The sequence below is a fragment of the Silurus aristotelis genome, assembly GCF_946808225.1.
Source record: "Silurus aristotelis genome assembly, chromosome: 2".
In the NCBI taxonomy this organism is placed as follows: Eukaryota; Metazoa; Chordata; class Actinopteri; order Siluriformes; family Siluridae; genus Silurus; species Silurus aristotelis.
This window is the reverse complement of record NC_139575.1, coordinates 11766186-11788306: the sequence shown is the minus strand read 5'-3', so window position 1 is coordinate 11788306 and position 22121 is coordinate 11766186. Positions and strand designations below refer to the sequence as shown.

The 22121-nt window shown below is 37.5% G+C and overlaps 1 protein-coding gene across 10 annotated transcripts in view; it reads right to left on the bottom strand.

The window, feature by feature from the left end:
* Nucleotides 1–21013, bottom strand: part of lrrc7 (leucine rich repeat containing 7) — a 160931-nt gene extending 139918 nt beyond the window's left edge. For 5 of the 10 annotated variants that reach the window (XM_083565592.1, XM_083565564.1, XM_083565591.1 and 2 more), the window contains exon 1: nucleotides 20604–21009. The gene's annotated coding sequence lies outside the window, so the exon portion shown is untranslated. Of the gene's footprint in view, nucleotides 1–20603 lie in introns of all 10 variants that reach the window. The other 5 variants (XR_014537424.1, XM_083565596.1, XM_083565583.1 and 2 more) reach the window with 2 other exon arrangements.
* Between the last annotated feature and the right edge of the window lie 1108 nt (nucleotides 21014–22121).

Genomic DNA, 22121 nt, shown 5'->3' with positions numbered 1-22121 from the left:
GTTTAGCATTTTTTCCCATACGCACAGAGATTTCTGCCAAACATGAGGAAGATGTACACGTCCGGTACCTGTGGATTCTCCAGTTTCCTCACACTTCCAAAAAACGTGCTGGGAATTAGATTTACTGTAAATTGCTCCTAGTAATGAACTGGCATCCGATACATAGTGTATTCTCACCTCTTGTTCTGTGTTGAAGGAATAATCTAATTTAAAAAAAAAATCACACCACTGTTCAATTTCAGAGACTTAAATCTAACACAATTTTGAGACCTTAAAGGATAAAATCATTGATCCGAAAAATAACGACAACATGATCTTTGGTTACTTTGATTATCTACCTGCACACTCTTACCTATATAAAGTATACTGACTTCTCAGATGACACAATACAATACTAAAGGCAAGTATAAGATGTTGTGTACTGCATTGAATACATTAAGTACTGGTACTGAGCCAAGTTATATAGTGGGAACTTCAAATACAGTGGCATATAAATATTCCTAATATTAGTGCCAGAAAAGGCTCTTTAGAGCAAATCCATAGTAGAAACATTTTGTTTTCCTCAATGAACCAACAGGTTCATGTTTTTGTTGTGACCTCAAATCCTTTCACATAATGCTCACAGTGATATTAGATATTTAGATATATTTTTTCTCACCAACAAAAATGCAGCTTTGAATAAAGAAAAATGAATAAGCACTGGTCTAAAAACAGTTTCCGGCACTTTTGACTGTATATCAGTCTTAATAACTTTCTTAGCATGTTCTCTGCACTGGGTTATTAGCGTTGTGGAGTCTGAACAAAAATTCCATTTTGGCTGAAATGGAAGCTGATATATTTTGCCGTTACTGGAGTTATTCATCTTGGCCTAAAAAAAGCAAGAATGACTTTCTAATGGCAAAATAATGTGCTGTGCCCCATTTTCTCCCGAGCTGGAGCTGAAACAGACAAGAATCATCATATTGTCATTGCAACCGACCACATGCTTCTTTCCGTTTATAAAGAGCAAGTGTCCTGTACTTAATCACAACTCAGCCGAAGAGCTCAGAATAATGGCCTACAGACCACACCATGTCAAAATTACACAAATAATGTTCTCCGACCTTGCTAAGTGATATAGCCAATCCCGTGAGAGCAGCTTGTTGGAATGTGGCTGCGTATAATTTTCCTTCACGTATGTTAAAACAATATCCAGCAAGATACCAGTACCAGAAATTCTAAATTTGGTTAGAAATAAATAAAAATCACAGAACACTGATTTGACCAGACTAGTTTCCAGCAAGGATCATGCTTGTTAAGGAGGCAGTTTTTTTTGTGTGGGTTTTGCTAGCTGTATTTTTTAAAATACATAATCAAGAAAATCTAGACATCGTGAGGAGAGGTCGGCCAAACCCAAAGATAGCTAGCTTGTCTCAAGGGGTTGTTTTCCATTGATTGACCAGTGAATACGAGCGGTACCGGTGGATTACAGCCTCTGATGAGCGGTGCAAATTATGCGTCTGCATCTCTGGTGAGTAGGTTAGATTTTATTAAACTTTCAAGTTTTTGTCATGTTATTAGACAAATATTGATTCTGAATAGCTCCAGATAATGTAGGTGGCACAGTTGCGGTTGTAGTGTAGATGTTTGGAGTTGTTTTAACTGGGTTTCTTGCTTTAGTAAAATGGTATTTACACCTCATATGTGAAATGCCTTGGTCTGTTATGCCATGCGTTGTCATATTGCGTTTTTGTATAGTATTGATGGTTTCTATAATTGCGAAGTGATAGTGGTGGTATTAAGAAGTGGATTAAGTTGGGTAAATCCCAACTAAAGGCCCGGGTACCAGATGCACAGCCCACCACTAGATTATACATGTGTCATTTTGTTTTATAAAAAAGAAATAGAAGCACTAAATTCTTTACCTGAATCTTGAATACACATATACAATAAAAGTCTCATATGCTCTTAAGGAAGCTGGATATACAGTACCAGTATTTGTCGTAATAGTTGTTAATATTTGACATTTTATGATCTCAAAATAATATGTAGTAAAATTATATGTTTTACTCCAGATGATGGTATGCATGATGACTTTAGATGGTGGAAAATATCTTTCTTGATTTTCCTCTTGACAATACTCCATAGATTCTTTATGGGGTTCAGGTCTGGTGAGTTTGCTGACCAGTCAAGCACACCATAACCATCTTTTATGTGCTTTTGGCAGAGTGTTCGCATGAAACCAGGCAAAGAGCCACATGTGGCTCGAGAGCCACGGGTTGGCCACCCCTGCCCTAAACCACCACTAACTGTGAAACTTTACACTGGACCTCAAGCAACTTGGATTCTGTGCCTCTCCTCTCTTATTCCAGACTCTGGGACCTTGATTTGCAAATAAAATGCAAAATTTTCTTTCCTTTCATCTGAAAAGACGACTTTGGCACACTGAGCAACAGTCCAGTCCTTTTTGTCCTTTGCCCAGGTAAGACACCTCTGACGTTGTCTCTGATTCAGGAGTGGTTTGACACATGGAATGCTTCAGATGTAGCCCATGGATACTTCTGTGTGTGGAGGCTCTTGAAGCACTGACACCACCTGCAGTCCACTCTTTATGAATCTCCCCAAATTCTTGAATGAGCTTCGTTTCACCTTTTTATACCACGTTTTTTCCTTTCATTCAACTTTCCATGAATGTGCTTGGATACAGCACTCTGTGAACAGCAGCTTCTTTAGCGATGACCTTTTCTGTCTTACCCTCCATGTGCAGGGTGTCAATGATCGTCTTCTGTACAGCTGTCACGTCAGCAGTCTTCCTCATGATTGTGTAGACTAAACCAGACTGAGACACAATTTAAATGCTCAGGAAACCTTTGCAAGTGTTTGAATTTAATTATCTGATTAGAGTGTTACACCATAAGTCTCCAAAATTGAACTTTTTTACAATATTCAAATTATCTGAGATACTGAATTTTGGGTTTTCATTAGCTGTAGGCCATAATCATTAAAATAAAAAGAAATAAACAGTGTAAACATCAGTCTGTGTGTGTGATGAATCTACATAATATACAAGTTTTACTTTTTGTATTGAATTACCAAAATAAACCAACTTTTTAATGATTTTTATATTTATATGAATATATATTTATAAAATGTATTGAGATGCACCTGTATATAAAGTACCAATAGGCCCTTATTGTCTTTCAATTATAAAAAAAAAAAAAAGCAATATGATGTTTCATTTCAGGCATCCACATGTAATTGTTTGCAGTCTTCAACAAATAACATAAAGCAGAAAATATCTGTTGTGAGGAAAAAAAAATACTCAGAATAATACAAATATTATTTTCCAGCCCAAGCCAGAAAAGAAAGAGAAAACAAGTAAAAAAGGAAGCAAAGGGCAACCTAGCTAAAATCAGATATTTAATCAGAAATGTAAAAAAATGAGGGGAATTGTGTATTTAGGTAATCTTGGTATTGTTCCTTGTTTAATTCCTGAATTGTATAATAATTACCTAAAATGTACTAACTAGTACTACTAATAATTATTATTAATAAATTTACATTATGTGCAATCAGTTCATTTAAACATAATACTACCATTTTGATTTCCAATTTTTCTATTCCAAATTATATTTAACTTAGTTGAAAGGGGTGTATAATTCATTTAAATATTTCGTTAATAAAGCCATAAATGCTCTTCTTTATTGCTTATAAAAAAGTATATATCTCCGTAGGTATAATTCAGGAGTCCCGAAACAGTCCACAACAGCACAGAACAGTCCAGAGTAACGCCTCTGCCTATCACTGACACTTGTGTCAGGTTATTACACAGAGTGAAACAGCCCATAGATTTGTCATCGTCAGTGACACATCAGTGACACGTCATCAACAGTGATTGATAAAGCGTTGTGAAATACAGTCGTAGGTGTAACGAACACTTTACTTTAAAATCCTTTTTTTGTGCCTTTAGGGGGAAAAAATAAAAGCATGTGTCACTTAAACAAATTACTAAATATATGAAATAACATAGAACAGGGTTTATTTTTCGTTTGAACGAAACTTCTCCGTTAAACGTGTTAGGTATTATGAGGAAACGCAGTATGATGCCAAAAATGACAAAGGAATTATGAATGCAGCTGCTTTTAGAGTGGGCTTTTGAGTGTGTGTTTAATACTTTGCCCTACATTATCATTATGTCATAAATAAGACCTTGTGACATATTACATTACTTAAGTCTAATAGTTTCATTGTCAAGTTATTGAAAAATGTTAGAGTTTAGTCCCCCACTGAATATCCCCACTAGCCATCATTGCATACCATAATAGCTGTCGTAAGACACATCAACTAGATTCATCTTCCTTTTTCTCAGAAGCTGTTATGCCATAATTAATAAAGCTCTCGTGAAAATTACCTGTAATATCACTGGGCCTGGTAACTCATTTGATACAGAGTAGTGTTAACACAAGATGCATTATTATAATTTGTGTGTTATTATAAGTAGTGAGCCAAATTAAAGCCCCAAGACAAGTGAAGTCAAAAAAATTGCAACCTCCAGAGACTCTGTATGTGAGCATTCTGCGCCCTTTCGCAATGACCCAGGAAAAAAAGATGACATATCACTTCATGTAGACATTTTCCTTTTTGCTCTGCTTGCCCAGACAGGAAAAAAAGAAAATGACAGAAGGAGAGAGATAGATGTCTGAAAAAGCTGATTAAGTGCATGAGGTCAGGCGGAAATGCCCGAGCGTGTGCTGCAGTGCTCACGACGAGGTGCACAGCGACTACGTTTTATTCGTGACTTCCACAGCGAGCCACACTGCCTGAGTGGGCCGAAATGCGGGCATGCTGCATGGAGTTGCCATGGAAACTGCAGGGAACGGGGGAGAAAGTGCAAGACAGCGGATGTGCATTAAGTTCTGTCATTTTATCACCTACTGTAGAATGCCAAGAGCATGCAAACTATGACGAGGCACAAAAGCACTCACTTTTAACGTGAAAGAACCACTTTATAGGATACCATGAGGAATGTTTTTTCTTTTTTTCTTTTTTTTACTGCAATGAATGAATTTTAGCTTTGAAGGCCAGAGGCTCTCCCTAATTTTTCATTTCACTATTTGGATTAGATGTTGAAGGGGGCCAGAGTTGATATGTTACACACAGTCTGAAAAGCAGCAAATAAACAAGTTCATCACCCATGAGTGATATTTTTATACAAACATCATAATGCAGATAACGTCTGTAAAAAAAAAAAATAAAATAAAAAAATAAAAAAGGGCTTGATGGTGGTTTGAAAATGCAGCCATGGCTCCATCTACTGAGCCTGTTTAGAGATGGACAGGTATAGTGCTAATTTTCTAGCTAAGTAGATCTCAATCACTTTAATCTCAGTAATATTAATATTTTCACTCCAGTATAGAGGTTATATTAGATTAGATTAGATTAGATTAGATTAGATTAATATAGATCAGCTATCAACTGATCAGAAAACTACTGTTTTTGAAACAGTACTAGTATTAGTTATTAGTTATGTGTAAATTAAACCTTAACTTAATATCAGTTTAACACCTGATACTATATTAAGACAATTACCAATATCTTCATTTTTTATATCCCAAAATACCCAAAACCTGTCTGCCTTTTTTTTGTTTTTGTGCATTTGTTTTCTCTGTTTGGTATCCAGTACTTCACAGCATATGTGACACATAAAACTGAAGTGCTACCATATATTCTAATTTGAATACACCAGATACATGTTATGTTAACGGTGAACTCCAGACAAAACGTCAAGAAGCAATACCGAAGGTGGATAATAATATTCAAGGTTATTCAATAGTTTGAGATCTGAACCTTTCCTATGCATTAAAATAAAAGCTGGCCATCTGGGGGCATAATATTGCCTCTTTCAAATGGATTAGTCCAGCTGAAACAGGTATTCATCACTGAAACAGAGGCAATGGTTGATGTGGGAGCTCTGACGCAATCGTATTCTTAACCCTTACACACCCAGAACATGTTAGTGGGCTCAGGTTACATTAATCACACCATATTTTCATACCTTTCCTGTGTGTTTCAATAGAGTGCAACAATATCAGAAAATAAAATGAGATAGCTAATATTTGATGTCTTGTAACACTGTATTATGAAAGCTAAGAAACATGTTATCTATATCTCATGCAGAGAGGCTCGTCCAGACCTCCAGACTGGACTATTGTTAATGCATTACTAGGTGGTTGTCCTGCATCATTAATAAACAAGCTACAGTTAGTCCAGAATGCAGCAGCCAGAGTTCTCACAAGGTTGAGAAAATATGACCATATAACCCCAATCTTATCATCCCTACACTGGCTACCTGTTAAGTTTCGAATTGGCTACAAACTGCTGCTACTTACTTACAAAACACTTAATGGTTTGGCTCCCATGTATCTCAAAAATCCGGACTTCTAGTAGTTCCTAGAATAGCAAAGTCCATTAAAGGTGGTAGATCATTTTCACATTTAGCTCCTAAACTTTGAAATAGTCTTCCTGACAGTGTTCGGGGCTCAGACACACTCTCCCAGTATAAGTGCAGATTAAAAACGTATCTTTTTAGCAAAACCTACTCATAACACACATCATATCATAATCTTGTGCTCTAGTACATTTGATCACATGCACATAATCAACTTGTGCTGTTAATATCATGAACAGCAGCTACGCTAATTCCTCTCCACTGCTTCTCTTTCTCTACTCATCCCGAGGCTTCATGAGGTTGCGCCAGCCCCAGTCACCCCCCACCTCATAAAGATTGTGGACCTTTAAAGAAGTAGATGCCGACCCCACAAACATCCCAAACCATCTAAAGAGGTACCAGTGCCAATTGGATCCCACTTCATGTGGAGTTTTGACATTGGACCTCCATGAGTGTTTAAAGGCTCTGGCATGGAGAAGCTGGTGTTGGATCTGTGATGATCACAAATGTTGAGCTATTTTATGAGTTGCTTAGCATCTCCTAGTTTTACACCCTCAGTAAAAGACTGTAGAAAGGGCATTACTCATAATCTTACATTTCAGTGCTCATGTTAGTTTGCACTCTCCAGTGTTCTGTATTGTTTAAAGACTATAAACACACTCTTGATGTCACCCAAATGAGGATGGGTTCCCCTTTTGAGTCTGGTTCCTCTCAAAGTTTCTTCCTCAAAACATCTAAGGGAGTTTTTCCTTGCCACAGTCTCCATGGCTGCTCACCAGGGATAAATGCACACTGTTCACCTTAACTCTTAAAATTCTTTCAGTTTCGCCACACTGGGGAGCCCATAAAGGTTATATGTAGAGTCTGACAACAGAGAATTTTCCTTTAAGAAAATGCTCTATATAGAACTTCTTCATTAACCACCAAAGAACCCTAGAGGTATCTGTGATTCTAAGGTTATATGAAAAATCCTACAACAGAGGGATGCCCTTTAAGAAAAAAAGTTTTCTTTAGAACTCTGATAGAAAGCTCAAACCATTGATCATCAAAAGAAAAAAATACCTTTTCTAGGAGTGATTGGAATCCAGGACCAGAAACAGATCCTAAACAGGTCCTAAATAGCACCATTAAGGCTCTTTAGGTAGTCCCCTTGGAAAACCCTTAAATATTATATCCATAAACTACAGCAGAGGGGTTCTTTAAAGAACATATTCCACATAGAACCATTCAACCAAAAACACTAAACATTATAAGAATCCCTGCTGTACACAAAGTTGAAGAGAGGATTTCCCTTTAAAAATGTTCCACATAACTCTCTTTATAAAACTAAACAATCTTATATATATATATATATATATATATATATATATATATATATATATATATATATATATATATATATATATATATATATATATATACAGTAAAACCCCGTTGTACGAGCATAATCCGTTCTTGAAAATTGCTCGTAGGTCCATTTGCTCATACGTTCAAACTGATTTTCCCCATAAGAATGAATGTAAAAGCGATTTAATTCGTTCCGAGATCTCATTTGATCGCTTATTTCTGCCCTTAAAAAGTATTTGTAGCCTATTTTAACAAACAAATACACCGCAAATTACCGCAATGTGAACATAATTTAACACTGAACCATGTGATAGTGGTTGATTGCGAGTGTGAGACACGCACCACGCTCATAACCTCCTCGGTTTCCATGGTAATTCTATTTACTTTCGTTTTCACAGCACCATGACTGATTTTCTTGGGAGACATTTTTCAAGATTTCTAGTGAAATAAAAATATAAAACTAAAAAAAGTTAAGTTTTTGCTGTTCTGAACAACGAGAGCCAAAATCAGGGAAATAAATGTTTCCCTGCATGGGTTTGCTCGTATCTCCGTTTGCTCGTACTATAGGTTGCTCGTACAACGGGGTTTTACTGTATAAGATTTTAACCTAATGGGTTTTTCAGTTTTTGTCCCAGTGGGGCACCCTTAAAGGTTGTATGTAGAATCATGAAATCCTTTCTGAAGAGTTGCCCTTTCAGAAAACGTTCCAAGAAGAGGATCAGTACACAGAAATGCTGGGTCATTAAAGAAAATACAGATTAAAAAGAAACATGACCTATATGACCAGGCCACAGTCTCTATTTCTGTGAAAACAACCCCCAGCCTTGATCATTTATTTATCATCTGTAAAACAGCACAGATTAAGCAGTGCCAAAATTCATTAACAGATGGTATTTTCTGGTCAAACATTTCAAGTTAGTGAAGGCCTTAATGTGAGAGAGTGGAAAAATCTTGAAAAATCAACATTAAGTATGTCTAGCTCAGTTCACAGGTACCATAACAATGTTCCTGCAAATTTAGTAAAGCTGCTGCATGCTGACCATAGCAGTGTCTCTGATGGGTATCAGAGAGATGATTAGATATGTGTTTTATGTACTTATGATTAGTAACAGAGCCTGCACCAATAGCCTGAATGGTGCTGACCAATTTCTAAATAATTAGGTCATGACAAGAAAAAGATTGTTACTGAAACTGCTTTCAAGACACAGAACGCATTCACATAACACATAATTCACCTCATGTGCCACTGTGGAAATTAGATATAAAGCTTTTTTATTATTATTCTAAATCACTGTATGATCCATGTTTAATGGCTGAAACACTTTTAGTGGGGACTGATCATGAGGCATTCATGCCAAAAAATATTCTTGAAGTATGCATCGAACAAAATAAAAACATTTCTGGAAAATTCAAAGAAAACCTTGGTATGTTGCATGACTATGAACTGATATAGTGACGAGAAGTAACTTTTCTGACAAAATTCTTAATTTAATGCTTTTTAATTATCTTTAAAATTGCAAGAAAAATTACAAAGGGATAAAACACAACAAGGTGTCCTGTTATTTAAAGTAACATTGTTGTGTAACAGCCATGAAACTATTTCGCTCCTGTTACCACTTACCGTAATTTCCGGACTATAAAGCGCACCCATATATAAGCCGCACCCACTGAATTTTACAAATATTTTTATTTTTAACATAAATAAGCCGCACCTGTCTACAAGCCACAGGTGTCTACACTAATGTACTTTACACAGGTTTTAACGAAAGACACGTTACACACGGTGTAACGGGTGAAAAATGTTGCGCTTCCTTTAGGAGCATAGTGGTATTTCGGGAATAGAATGCCAGAAGCGAGCTCTCCCTTCACCCTGACTCAACACGTTACAACGGCTTGTATCTAAACAGTAGCTGACCAAAAAAGTCATTGTTCACTGTCTTCCTCCTTCCTTTCACAACTATTTCTCTCGGGAGTTTATCTTTTGGCATCGTCGTGCGCTTAAAAAAAGTTTTTTCTCCCGATGCCGAGCAGCTCAGAACACAGGTGGGGTGCCTTTTTTCGTTTCCTTTCGGAAATTTCATTGGTCTAATGTTATGGGGTTCAGTTTTTTGGCTTGAAGTTTGTGAAACCGTGAAAAAACCCAGGAAAAATTCATAAATTAGCCACTTCGTTGTTTAAGCTGCAGGGTTTAAAACGTGGGAAAAAAGTAGCGCTTGCAGTCACAAAAATACGGTAATTATGTGTAGATGTCTGTATTTAGTTATGGACACTAAATACAGATATCTTGTACCAGTCTTTCCTTTTTATGTCTCCTGGTTAATAAAGTGAAAAAAATAAACCTACACAACTCTAATAGTACTTTCCAATACGACACACCTACAAAGTTACAACTTTAACTCTGCCAATTCAGATATCAACAAGTGCATGCATTTTTAATACATGTAAAAAATGCAATACATCTGCCATCCAAGTTGATTTATAAGTTCTTATAGACTACAGTAATTAAAGCCTAGCAGTTGTAAATTACTGTCAAAGCTACTGTTACAGAAAATTATTCCACACTCTGTTACTAATCAGAATCAAGCATTTAAAAGTATTGTGGTAAAAAGCAGAAAGAAAATTAAGCATAGAATGATTTTTGCCCCACATACCACAATTACTCAAAACGACTATGAATATTCAAGCAATCCATGAATATCTGAACACTATGTAAATTGTGCAAGATCGTTCTCTGACGAATTGATGAGTAAATATGGAATAGGTAATAATGTTTTTTTTGCTGTTGCTTCTAGAACTAGAAAGAAACTGCAATTAAATGACACAACAGAGAAGGGGAAGAGAAGGAGAGAGATATGAAGGAAATCACTATGCATTTCAGTCACATTACTCTGCTCTCTCGCCTCTCATTTACTTGCCTCTCCTCCTACGATCAGGCTGGCTCCAGAGTGTTTTAATTAGGACCTTGAATTGAAAGATGGTCAGTTGCTTTTGCTCTGTGGTCTGCTCCAGTTTAATAATAATAAAAAAAAAACATAGCATTAGTGCACATCACATGCACTTAGAGCCAAAATATGGAGAACCAATGAGCAATTAGCACCTCTGCCCTAACAGATGGCATATATGCAGTATCTTACAAAAGTGAGTACAGCCCGCACCATTTTAGCATATCCTCTCAAGGGACAATACTATAGAAATGAAACTTAGCAATACAGTTTAACTGTCCTCTGAAAATAACTTAACATAGCCATTATTGTCAAAATAGCTGGCAACAAAAGTGAGTACACCCTAATGTCCTTAACCACATGTCCTATTCATCATGTTCATGTTTTTGTCTGCTTGACAGGACCATACAAATTTTGTATTAGAGCAATTAAAATTGGGTGCTTTGAATACAATTCTCTTACACTGACCAGAGGATGTTCAACATGGCACCTCATAGTAAAGAACTCTCTGAGGATTTCAGAATTAGTATTGTTGCTCTCCACAAAAATGGCCTAGACTATAGGAAGATCGGAAACACTCTGAAACTGAGTTACTGTCATACAAAGGTTTTTCAGACTTTCAGGTTTCCTCTTTGAACAGGCCTCCCAAGGGCCCATCACTGAGTCCGTGTGCTGTGTGTCAGGTGCAGAAGCTGGCTTCAAAAGGATGCATGAGTGCTGCCAGCATTGCATTAGAGGTTGCAGAAGCAGAAGGTCAGTTTGTTTCTGAAGAGAAACTGTCTAAGAGGATGGATTACTGGAACCATGTCCTGTGGTATGATGAGACTAAGATAAACTTGTTTGGCTTAGATGGTGTCCAGCATGTGTGGTGACGCCTTGGTGAGGAGTACCAAGAAAATTGTGTCTTGACTACAATTAAGCGTGGTGGTGGTAGCATCATGGTCTAAGGCTGCTTAAGTGCTGCTGCTAATGGTTAATGCTAGTGGTTCATTGAGAGAAACATGGATTCCAACATTTACTGTGACATTCTGAAGCACTAGGCTGAACGTCAGTTCACTTTCAGGAACTTGAGCTGCGTCGAAAACGGTTTGGGAATGCCTCGCATTATTTATGCTCTGAATCATGTGTTAAATCTGGCCAATAGGCAGTCGTGACCTCATTGGTGGGGGACGTCGCGCAAACCAGGAAGCTACAAAATAAGAGCGCGATGGGAGCGACATCAGCTTCTGTTGTTCAGGTAAGCGCTTTGTGTGTGTATCTGTGCAGCATGGGTAAATATCAAACACACTTTCGCATGTGTGTCCCTTCTTGCCCCCGTTTCATTACGGGGGACACACACATGAGCTTTGTGTTGTTTGTTTGGGAGTGGAGCATGCTCAATCGGCTTTTAATAGAGACGATTGTCCGTGCTGTTTTTCGCATGCTCCGCTCCTGAAGATCACTCTTCGAGGAGAGTTATCTCCCTTGCGGCTTAGGCCCCGCTCTCGCCGAGGCAAATCGGCACAGAAGGTCATGGGGCTCACAGGCCGACCTAGCAGAAGGCATGGAGACGGATGAGTTGTCTCCAACCTACCCTACTGGGCCGAGCTCCCGTTCCCCGAAAGCACGTGTGATGTGGAGCGCCGGATCTCTTGCTCCGAGAAAGGAAAGTTTTCGGATGCTAGCGAGCCCACAAACTCCTCACAGCCTGTGCTGTTCAAGGAGCTCCTGGAGGTAGTGACGCTGGCTGTCGCTAAGCTAGAGATCTGCTGCAAAAGTTGGATGAGGGATTTAACTTTGGGGCTGACAATATCAAGGAGTCACGTAGTGCTGCCGACCTAAGCCTTAGAGCCAGCCAAAGGAAACGGCGTGGGTCGCTCCATGTCATCCTTAGTAGCCACAGAAAGGCATATGTGGCTCACGCTGTCAGAAATTCCTGACGGGGACAGGGTTTTTCTGTTGAATGCCCCAATAGCTATTTCAAGTCTGTTTGGCGACACAGTAGGTGAGGTAGTCAACAGGTTCCAGGAGTCTAAAACGCAGTCAGCGGCGTTTCAGCAGTACTTACCCCGCCCTCTCACGGGCGGCGTGAAGCCCAAAAACAGAGCGTTGCCACCCGGACAAGCCCAAGGGGTCGGCCAGCCTGAGGGTGGTCCTCTTTGCGAACAAACGGGCAGTGATGCAATGGCCCTGACAATCAGAGCTCCCTGCTTCGGGGAGTGCGGTTCACACTTGCGGTAGCGGTACCTCCTTGACACCACCAGGAGGCCAGACTAACAAACCGCTAGGATGACAACTGCCTTGCTGAGGAAGCTGAAGGTGAAGGTGATGGAGGGGGCAAGTATGTCTCCAGACCTGAACCCTATGAAGCACCTGTGGGGCATCTTCAAGCAGAAGGTGGAGAAGCAAAGTGTCTAACATCCAGCAGCTTGTGATGTCATTATGGAGAAGTGGAAGAGGATCCCAGCAACAACATGTGCAGCTCTGGTGAATTCCATGCAAAGGAGGATTAAGTCATTGGTAGATAACAATGGTGCTTACACAAAATATTGACACTTTGGACACACTTTTTACATGTTCAATTAGGGTGTACTCACTTTTGTTGCCAGGTAACAATAATAGTTGTATGTAAAGTTATTTTCAGAGGACAGTAAATCTGTACTGCTATACAAGCTGCACATTGACTATTCTAAAATATATCCAAGTTTTATTTCTATAGTATTGTCTTTTGAGAACATATACTAAAATGATGGCTGAAATGTAAGGGGAGTACTCACTTTTGTGAGATACTGTAAATATTCCACATTAAATGAAATGTAACTATAAGTAAATAGAAATTATGATTTTAATATTCTTTAATGAATGTAAAATGTAATTACTAGCAACTTTTGTTATAAAAGGACCAAAACACAAACGATGACCATCACTGGTTTGTGTCAGGCCACATCATAATGCTCTATAGCTGATTTTATTTTTTATGTCAGCATGTCCCAGCATATTTTATTCTTTACCTACTGTAGTTGATCAGATCTAAAGACAACAGCTGAAAGCTGAGTACAACACTGTTCAAGATTATTACTCTGATGTGAATGTATGAGTGAGTGAACAAGGAGAAAAGCATGCCAAATAACTTGAACACTGCAGCTCAGGTCTACGAAAAAACTCTCTCCATACTGCATCCCTGCAGCAGAGCATAACCGTAAGCCCTTCCTCTCCCTCCGCAGAGAACGCACTCCCGCTTCAGACGCCCACTCACTGCTTCAATGAAAGCTCATCTGTAGGCTGAAAAGCCAAAATGTTGCAAAGAACGAACGAGTGCAACAGAATGAGAGAGACAGAGAGAGGGAATGCAAAAGAAGGTTATGTTGCATATTCATCACCAAAAACAGCACTGCTGAGAGAAATAGTGGGTACACACTCAGAGTCTGCTCCTTGGCCCAGTCCAAATGGAGTAAACAACCAGACAGGGGTCAAAAAGCATCAAACAGAAAGTAAGCGGGTGGAGGGGGGTGTATTGCAGAAGTTCATGCACATCATCGTAAATCGCAAGGTGAAAAATGTGGGAAGCTGGTCTGGCTGAAACACTGCAGTACATTTAAAGGCCTGTTTTTCACAGATGATGGGAAATAGACTGTCCTACATAAGGAGCACTTGTAGGAGAAATTGTATGAAGAACCCAAATACAGCACTGTGCAGCTCATCTGATCGAAAGAGTGCCATCCAGCAGTTTTTCCCTACAGTCTCAGAGCAAAATTTCTCAGTCTCTTTGGCAGCCACACAGTGTGTTAGGACACGCCAAACCCGCACTACTAGGTGATAATCATAATAATGTGCTAAAGCTTCAGTTCTGCACTGTGTGTGAGTGTGTATGTGAATGTGTATGTGTGTGTATATGTGTGGGCTGGCCTCTTTGCAAAGAGAGGATGCTGCACCATGGAAACCTGTGCAGATATTCACAGCTAATTATGCAGCGACCCGCTGACAGATATGAGTGTGAAGATGCACCATGGAATTAAACTGCCAGCTCCAGTGGCCATGTTCAACTGAAACGCAAAGAGGGTGAGAAACAGAGATCTGAAATTTTACATAGTAAGATTTAATCAGACGGCCGCAAATTAACTGAGCCTCAATTTCCAAGTTTAAAGCTAAAACACACACACACACACACACACACACAAAAAAAAGAATTATTGTGTTTGTCATTTTACAAATAAGGGAATGATATACAAAGCCAACTGAATGTTCATACATAGTGATTTATATATCTTTAGTATTTATTCAAATAATATTTTGCATCATAGGAACATAGTAAGAGAAAATTATAAAGATATGTAATTATTTGTACAAATGTTGTATGGTCACCCTCTAGGGTTGGAGATTTAATTATTTATGTTTGTGTATGAAAATTGTTTTAAAGAATTCTCCATATTTTATATTTTGCTGCTTCAAATGTATTAAATATTGTTAATAAATGTATTTGTCTACATATCAAGCCTTAGTAAATTATATAGTAACACAATCATTTCCCTTAAAGTCATGCAGCTTGATTTATTTTGACTTACTTGCTAATGCTTTGCACTACCTTTAAACAGCAGTAATAGTTTACACATAAGACTTAAATTTCTAGGGATCAAATGACTCTTGTGATTTGGAGTCCTATTAAAACATGAGTGTTAGTGCTGTGCTAAAAGAAACTGTAAGTGAAACATCCATAGATTTCTTTTTTTTTTTTTTAAGGTGAAAACAGTAGTAATTTGCTTCTCTGACAAAACACTGCAGTAACTTTACTAATGAACCATGGCCAAGTCTCAGCCCTTCAGTGATTTTTAATAAAGAATAAAACAGGAAATGCTTTCATGACTTAAAATGTGTAATTTAATGTAAAATTGCTTTACTTATAAAAATAATCACATAGCTATATTTTACATTGAACTGGAAGAACTATATGACCAAATTTGTCAAGCCACAAGGTGAAAAGTTTTGCTCACTCTGCATGTGTTTATCTGATGTTTAGATTCTAAAATGTAATTAAATCCTTTAATATAAAGTTATGCTTTAAAGTAATGGGACACTATTTCCAGACATGCATGGTTCTTACTCAATGTTAGAGGCACACAATTGTATAGGATGTTTCTGCATGTGATAGCATTACATTTTAATGTCACTTGAACTAGAAGACCCGAACCTGTTTCAACATATCAATTCCCCTGTGCACAAAGCCAGATTCATGGACATATGCTTTACATGGTTTAGACTGGCCTGCTATAGAGCTCTGAGGTCAACCCTATTGAGCAACTTTGGGATGAATTAAAATGCTGACTGCACCCCAGGCCTCCTCAACCTACAACAGTAGTTCTCAAAAGTCCTCCAACATGAAGACTCTGCCATACACGAAAACATTAATGTTACAGCTTTAACTCTTATTGTTTCAGTGCAAAGTGCTCTCATTGAAAACTCCTTCCTATAAACTTGAAACAAATCTCCTCACATAAAAGTCCTCTATATCAACAAGTACACGTTTTTTTTTTTCCAAATCTTTTGGACTGTCCCACATACAAGTCCCTTGTGAATTAATAGACAACATACAGGAATTCAGGGGGAAAAGCCTAAGAAAAGCCTTTAAAAAAAGCCTATTTCAATATAAATTGATGTTGGTTGCTATTTTGGTATAATAAAACCCAACAAATTCTTTTTCTAAAATATGTTGATGAGCAGATTTTTTTTAAACACACATATGAATGTCACCGTACATAAATGTTTTAGGGTCTTTTAAACATGATGTACTCTAAAGCATTTAAAGTCCCAGCATGCAAGGTGACATCACTTTGGCATGCAAAGACACACTCCCACACTTATCCTTGCTGTTCACATTTCCTCTGTATAATTATGAAAATCAGTAAACAGCTCTTCCTGATCTTTTTCTTCTGAGGATATTCCATGGGACGAGTGTGTATATAGGACAGGGTGACCTAGATGACAGAAGACCTACTTTAATCTGATTGGCTTTGTTAAGGCAATCCACTCCCCATCTTAGTAGCTCATTTCAAACCAGGTCTGTTTGGGTTTCATTAACCCTGCACTCATATAACCGTACAGTAACTTCTGAGGAATTTAGTTAAACCATGAAAATGCCAGACCACATCTGATACCAATACATGAAACTGTGTAAACCAATGAATCAATAAATCACAAAAAAAAATCCATCCTGCTTTTTCTCTAGAAGACCTAATAATGTGGACATTTTATCTTGACCAGAAAACTTTGAAAGATTCAAGCAATAGATTTTGTGACCTTGTGAGTATTTCATGAGCACCTCCTCAGTGATGCTCTCAATTAGTGACAAACTTGGCATCGCATTCTTAGAAAGCTCAATATCATAGAAAGTATCTTAGTCACACGTTTTGCTTAAAATAATGCCCCTAAAACAAAAAAAAAATAACAAGCCTGAATGACAAGCATGAATGTTTTTAAAGGCTTCTTTATTCTTTTATATGCTGGGAATTTTTTTCCCTTCCATTTAAATTTTCCAATATACAGTCCATGACAGTCTAATGTCTTTAGGGTCAAAGGCTTCATTTCAGGGCAGCAGAGAGTAACTTGTGTAACATTGAAAGCAGGAAGAAAGCCACTTGGAATAGAATGCCATGTTTTGTATATTCCTCCTGTGACATATGGGTTACCACAGCCCAAAACATGCCTATAGGTGCATTGGATATTTTGAATTAACTTAATGTGTGAATGTGCCTGCATTGGCATCCCATCCCAGGTGCATTTCAATCTAAAACCCAATGTTCCTAGGATTGGCTACAGATTGACTTTCTCTCTATATTTCTTAACTTCCAGATATACCTTGTTTTTACAGTAAATTTAACTTATTTTGTTCACTGGATAAACATAAACATAGGAATGTACAAATCATCTTGCATCGATCTGATGTGATGCACAAATCATCCATTTAAATTGATGCTGGTAATTAAAAAATGGCAGGATAGAAGAGTTCAAACATTTCAAAGAGTAAAATTTTTTCATAATGGTTTTTGCTGCTGTAAATCTGGGGCCACAATTATAAGACATAAGGCTGTCGATTAGAAACTGGCTAAAGGGTAAAAAAAATTCTAATCTGCTCTAGATTTTTTTCCCAGACTGTGAAAATGATCAGCACATAACTCCCTGTTTTTTATTAGGATTCTTAAAAATCAATATCCACACGGAGAAAATTTATCTTTAGCAGAAGAAATTCTTATCAAACCTTTCTTGGCATGAGTGCTCTGACCTGGCTGCATTAGTTATAAAAGAAGAGGAAACTTGGAGTCTTTGTGGCTACACACTGGCTTGGATGCTACTTAGTTATTTTAGATATGTTGTGCTATATATTATTAAGATAAATATAAGCTACAGTAGCTGTTCCAAATAAATGTGCTTTCGTGCATGGATTACAGTGCACATATATAGTAAATTAAAAAAGCCATTGGAGAAAGATTTTTATTTTTTTTATTATTTTTTTTATTATTCTTATTTTGATACCCTAATAAGCTTTATAACAGGTGCACAATCCTTAATAACGCAGCATAGACTAACAAAACAACATAAATAAGCTTTAGAGCATTTTTCCACTACAGTTACCCTATGCTACTGAAAATTGGATGCACCAGTTCTTTTTAATTAATGTACTGGCAGTAGACGTACTGAATGCAGCAAACTGAGACTTACGCAAGCCAAGTTCTTTCAGCAACTGCACCAAGACATGGTACTGACTGCAATGAATCACAATACATATAATTCAATAGAACCTGACAAGCCCGTCAGTCAATAAAAAAAATATAGAATGTATTTTGTTTTGCTCACGGCAAGTAAAGAGAATTGAAATAGAAATGCATGAATATCTACAAAAATGTAAATCTTTACTATAGGGATGTAATGCAGTGCCAATATCTGTACTGGTTTCTTTTTAATGCTCCAACTATCCACATGTTTATTTGGATTGAAACCAACAGTGGAGCTTGTGCTGTATTAAATTAGTATTGTTTTAACTTTTTTTTGACCAGGCAGGGACTAAGGATAAATGAATGGTTGCTGTAAATGAATAGTGCAGTGCTGCACATCCGTGAATTCTTTCCTTTTTTTGCCTACATTAAAACATTTTTTTTTTCATTTTGAATAATTAATTAGTATTTAATTACATGCCAAATCTGCTAAGCATTTTTACCCTCAGTAGGGCTGTTCATTCATTTGCCAACCTGAATGAAACTTCAGTTTTAGTGAAATTCATTTGGAATTCTTAAGGATGTCTTAATATTGTTCAAGGTTGAATAGTTAATGCAAAAATAAGAACCTAAATTAACACATAATCCAACTATTAAAGCTTTATATCAGCATTTGAGGCTTTTTTCAATCAGAAAACTGGTTACCATGAATTAAAATGACAATATGCATAGGTTATTTCAACAAATAGTGAGTGAATGCCTAGAAATTCCAATAAAACTGAATTTTATTTATAAATCAAAGTCTTATTCTCATAAAATGGCTTAATTTTTATATTTGAATTTGTAATGAGAATGCTACAGCAATCCAATTTGTCCGGATTTAACTGTTTATTTAAACTACCACTGAAGCATTAGAAGATTCCCAGGTATTTTTTAAGAAGGGATAAATACATTAGACTAGTCTCAAAATTCATACAGTGTAAAAAGATTCCTGTTTGAGTCTTCACTCTTTAAGCTGCTGGATCACTGAAATCTAAAAACCTATTGTTATTGCCGATAGGAATCAGTGTGGTGCTTGAACATGACTTTGAATGTAAGATTTATGACCTTTATTTGGAAATCGTACAGGACTTTGGACATGACATGGTCCTGCAGAGAAGTCAATATAAGATAGAAATATCACTCTATTGATTCCCAGAGGGAAATCACATTTTTTTCAAACATGAGATAATAAATTGTTATCATCTCCTAATACATTTGGGTCTCAAAGTGACATCAGAAAACACAATCTATAATTGCTAATAACAGTTATTTGTTATTTATTGTGTGACGAATCGTAGTTGTAATGAAGAGACAGAATATTGTACACACTGTGGTACAATGATGCAGTGGGGTGCACAGTGCCAGGATCTCAGCTTTACTTCTGAACTTGTGGTATTGTCTGTGCTTACAAACATTCTGAAGAACCTGCATACACTTCCAAAAATGTCTGGGTTATTTATTTATGCTTTTTTGGCTTGATGGTGAATTTGTGATGCACTCACTCGATCCATGACATACCTTTTTCGGGACTACAGGCCAAATTTCCGAGCAGCACAGCGGTGCACCACGACTCAGTGGAACCCAGTTCAATCTGAAAATTGATGGCCACTAAAGCAGGCAGAAATACACACTGAATGGAACACCATGTTATCCATGTTCTACCAGTGTCTATGTGGGTTTCTACAAGCGTCTCCGGTTTCCTCCCACATTCAAAAAACACACATGTAGGTGGACATGCTATTTTAAATTTCCCGTAGGTGCGAATGCGTGTGATGGTTTGCTGTCCTATTCGGGGGGTATTCATACTTCAGATCTATGTACCCCTGAATTTCTGAAATGTCTTAACAGTTATTAATATAAATCTTTGTTAAAGAGTTGACTGGTGAGTTGCAAAAGTTTAAGAACGTTTGATCAATTCTAATGTTATAATGCACAAATGAAAGCCCCAAATGTCAGGGGGAAAAAAGTGGTCAAAGATATTCACCTGCAGGATGCACAGTGTGTAGTCAGTTTCTCCATAACCAACAAGATGCAGATGCACAGAGATGCACAGTGATGCTGACATAATGGGAAATGGTTTTGGGAGAGAGAAAAAAAAAAACCTGAGGACTACATTTAAACATGACGTATGGAGCTGAAGCATAAAAAAAGAGCTCTACATACCGCATGGAGCTTTGTGCTCATTTTTGCAAGCCCAAACCAACAAGGTCACTGAGGCAGAGCTTTCCTCGTTGAAAATCCGGCAAAATGAATTGCGTTTTCAGTGCACCAAATTCTGTCTTTCATGTGTCCTGAATCTCCGTGGTGCGCTCAGTGCTCCATCTCCATGGTGTGCGCGTGTGTGTGTGTGTGCGCGCGCGCGCGTGTGTGTGTGTGTGTGTGTGTTGCACTAGGGTTTAATGGCTGCACTGGCGCGCGACGCGACACGATGCGCCGCTCCTCCTCACGCTCCCAAACCGGCAATCACACAAGTTGGAGGTGAACTCGGAGTTTTCGGTCGCTTACCAAACACCATTCGCGTCAGACGAAAGGAATGCGAAATATTACGTCATAATCCGTGATATTTCTGGGCAAGCACGTGCACAAACGTTTGACGTATTGACAGCAAATAAATAAATAAATAGAAAGACGCATGTGTGCATGTAGGCATGACAAGCGATGCAATGTGAAAGCATCATGTAGTGCACACAACCATCACTAGTGTACATCACACATCACTGTGTGTCCATGCAGACTTACACTGCCATGACAACGAAGCTATCTAAACACTATTTTATACCTACCTAAGAAACACCAGTGAAGTGATTTTTTATTATGATTCAATGCAAGAATAAAATGTATCAAACATACTGCATACATAGATAGATACATACAAGCAAACCAACAAGTGAATACACTGTAGGTGATACCAGGAACATCTTAAAGCCATTCCACAACATTTAAATGTACCTATAAACAAGTACAAATGTGTTGCTCATTAATACATTTCCATATTATATACTAATAAATAATAACTATACTAATACATACTCCAGGACATGCTGTTTTTAAAAAAAATCTACTTTGGCATAGTAAAGGTATCACACCTCTCCATTGTGCATTATTCTATTAGTCAATTATGGCTTTTGTCCAGTGTTTAAAATTGTGGTTACATTTTATTTTATATTTGTTTTTAAATTATGTAAAAACATCAGCTATAGTTAGCATTATATCAAGAGAGATTTATTTAGCTTTTCATTTCAGTGTTCCTACATTAGGTTTAAAGTGTGTATAATTGATCCTTATTTTTTATCAGCTATGTAATGCTGTAGGAGAATTGCTAAGATTACTAAGAATCTGCATCAACCTAAATAAAAATCATCTCTGGCTACTTCCCCTTTAAGTCTTGACTCCTCTCACAGTTTCTATAGCATGGACTAATTTTTTTTTTCAGTTCAGTCACAGTCCACAGTTTCCTTAATACTTAATCAAACCAGTCTTTAGCATAGAGCAACCATGCTAAATAATGCTCATATAAATTGTTGATTTTTGCCTCAAACTGAATCAGGCAGTAATCAAAAAAAGTTTAAGTGGTCTAAGTCATAGCATGACATTATGTTGTTTACAAAGACAATCTTAAGTAGTATTGATTAGAGTCCTTTTGTTCCTGAGCACATTGTTGGGTATCACTCTTCACAAACA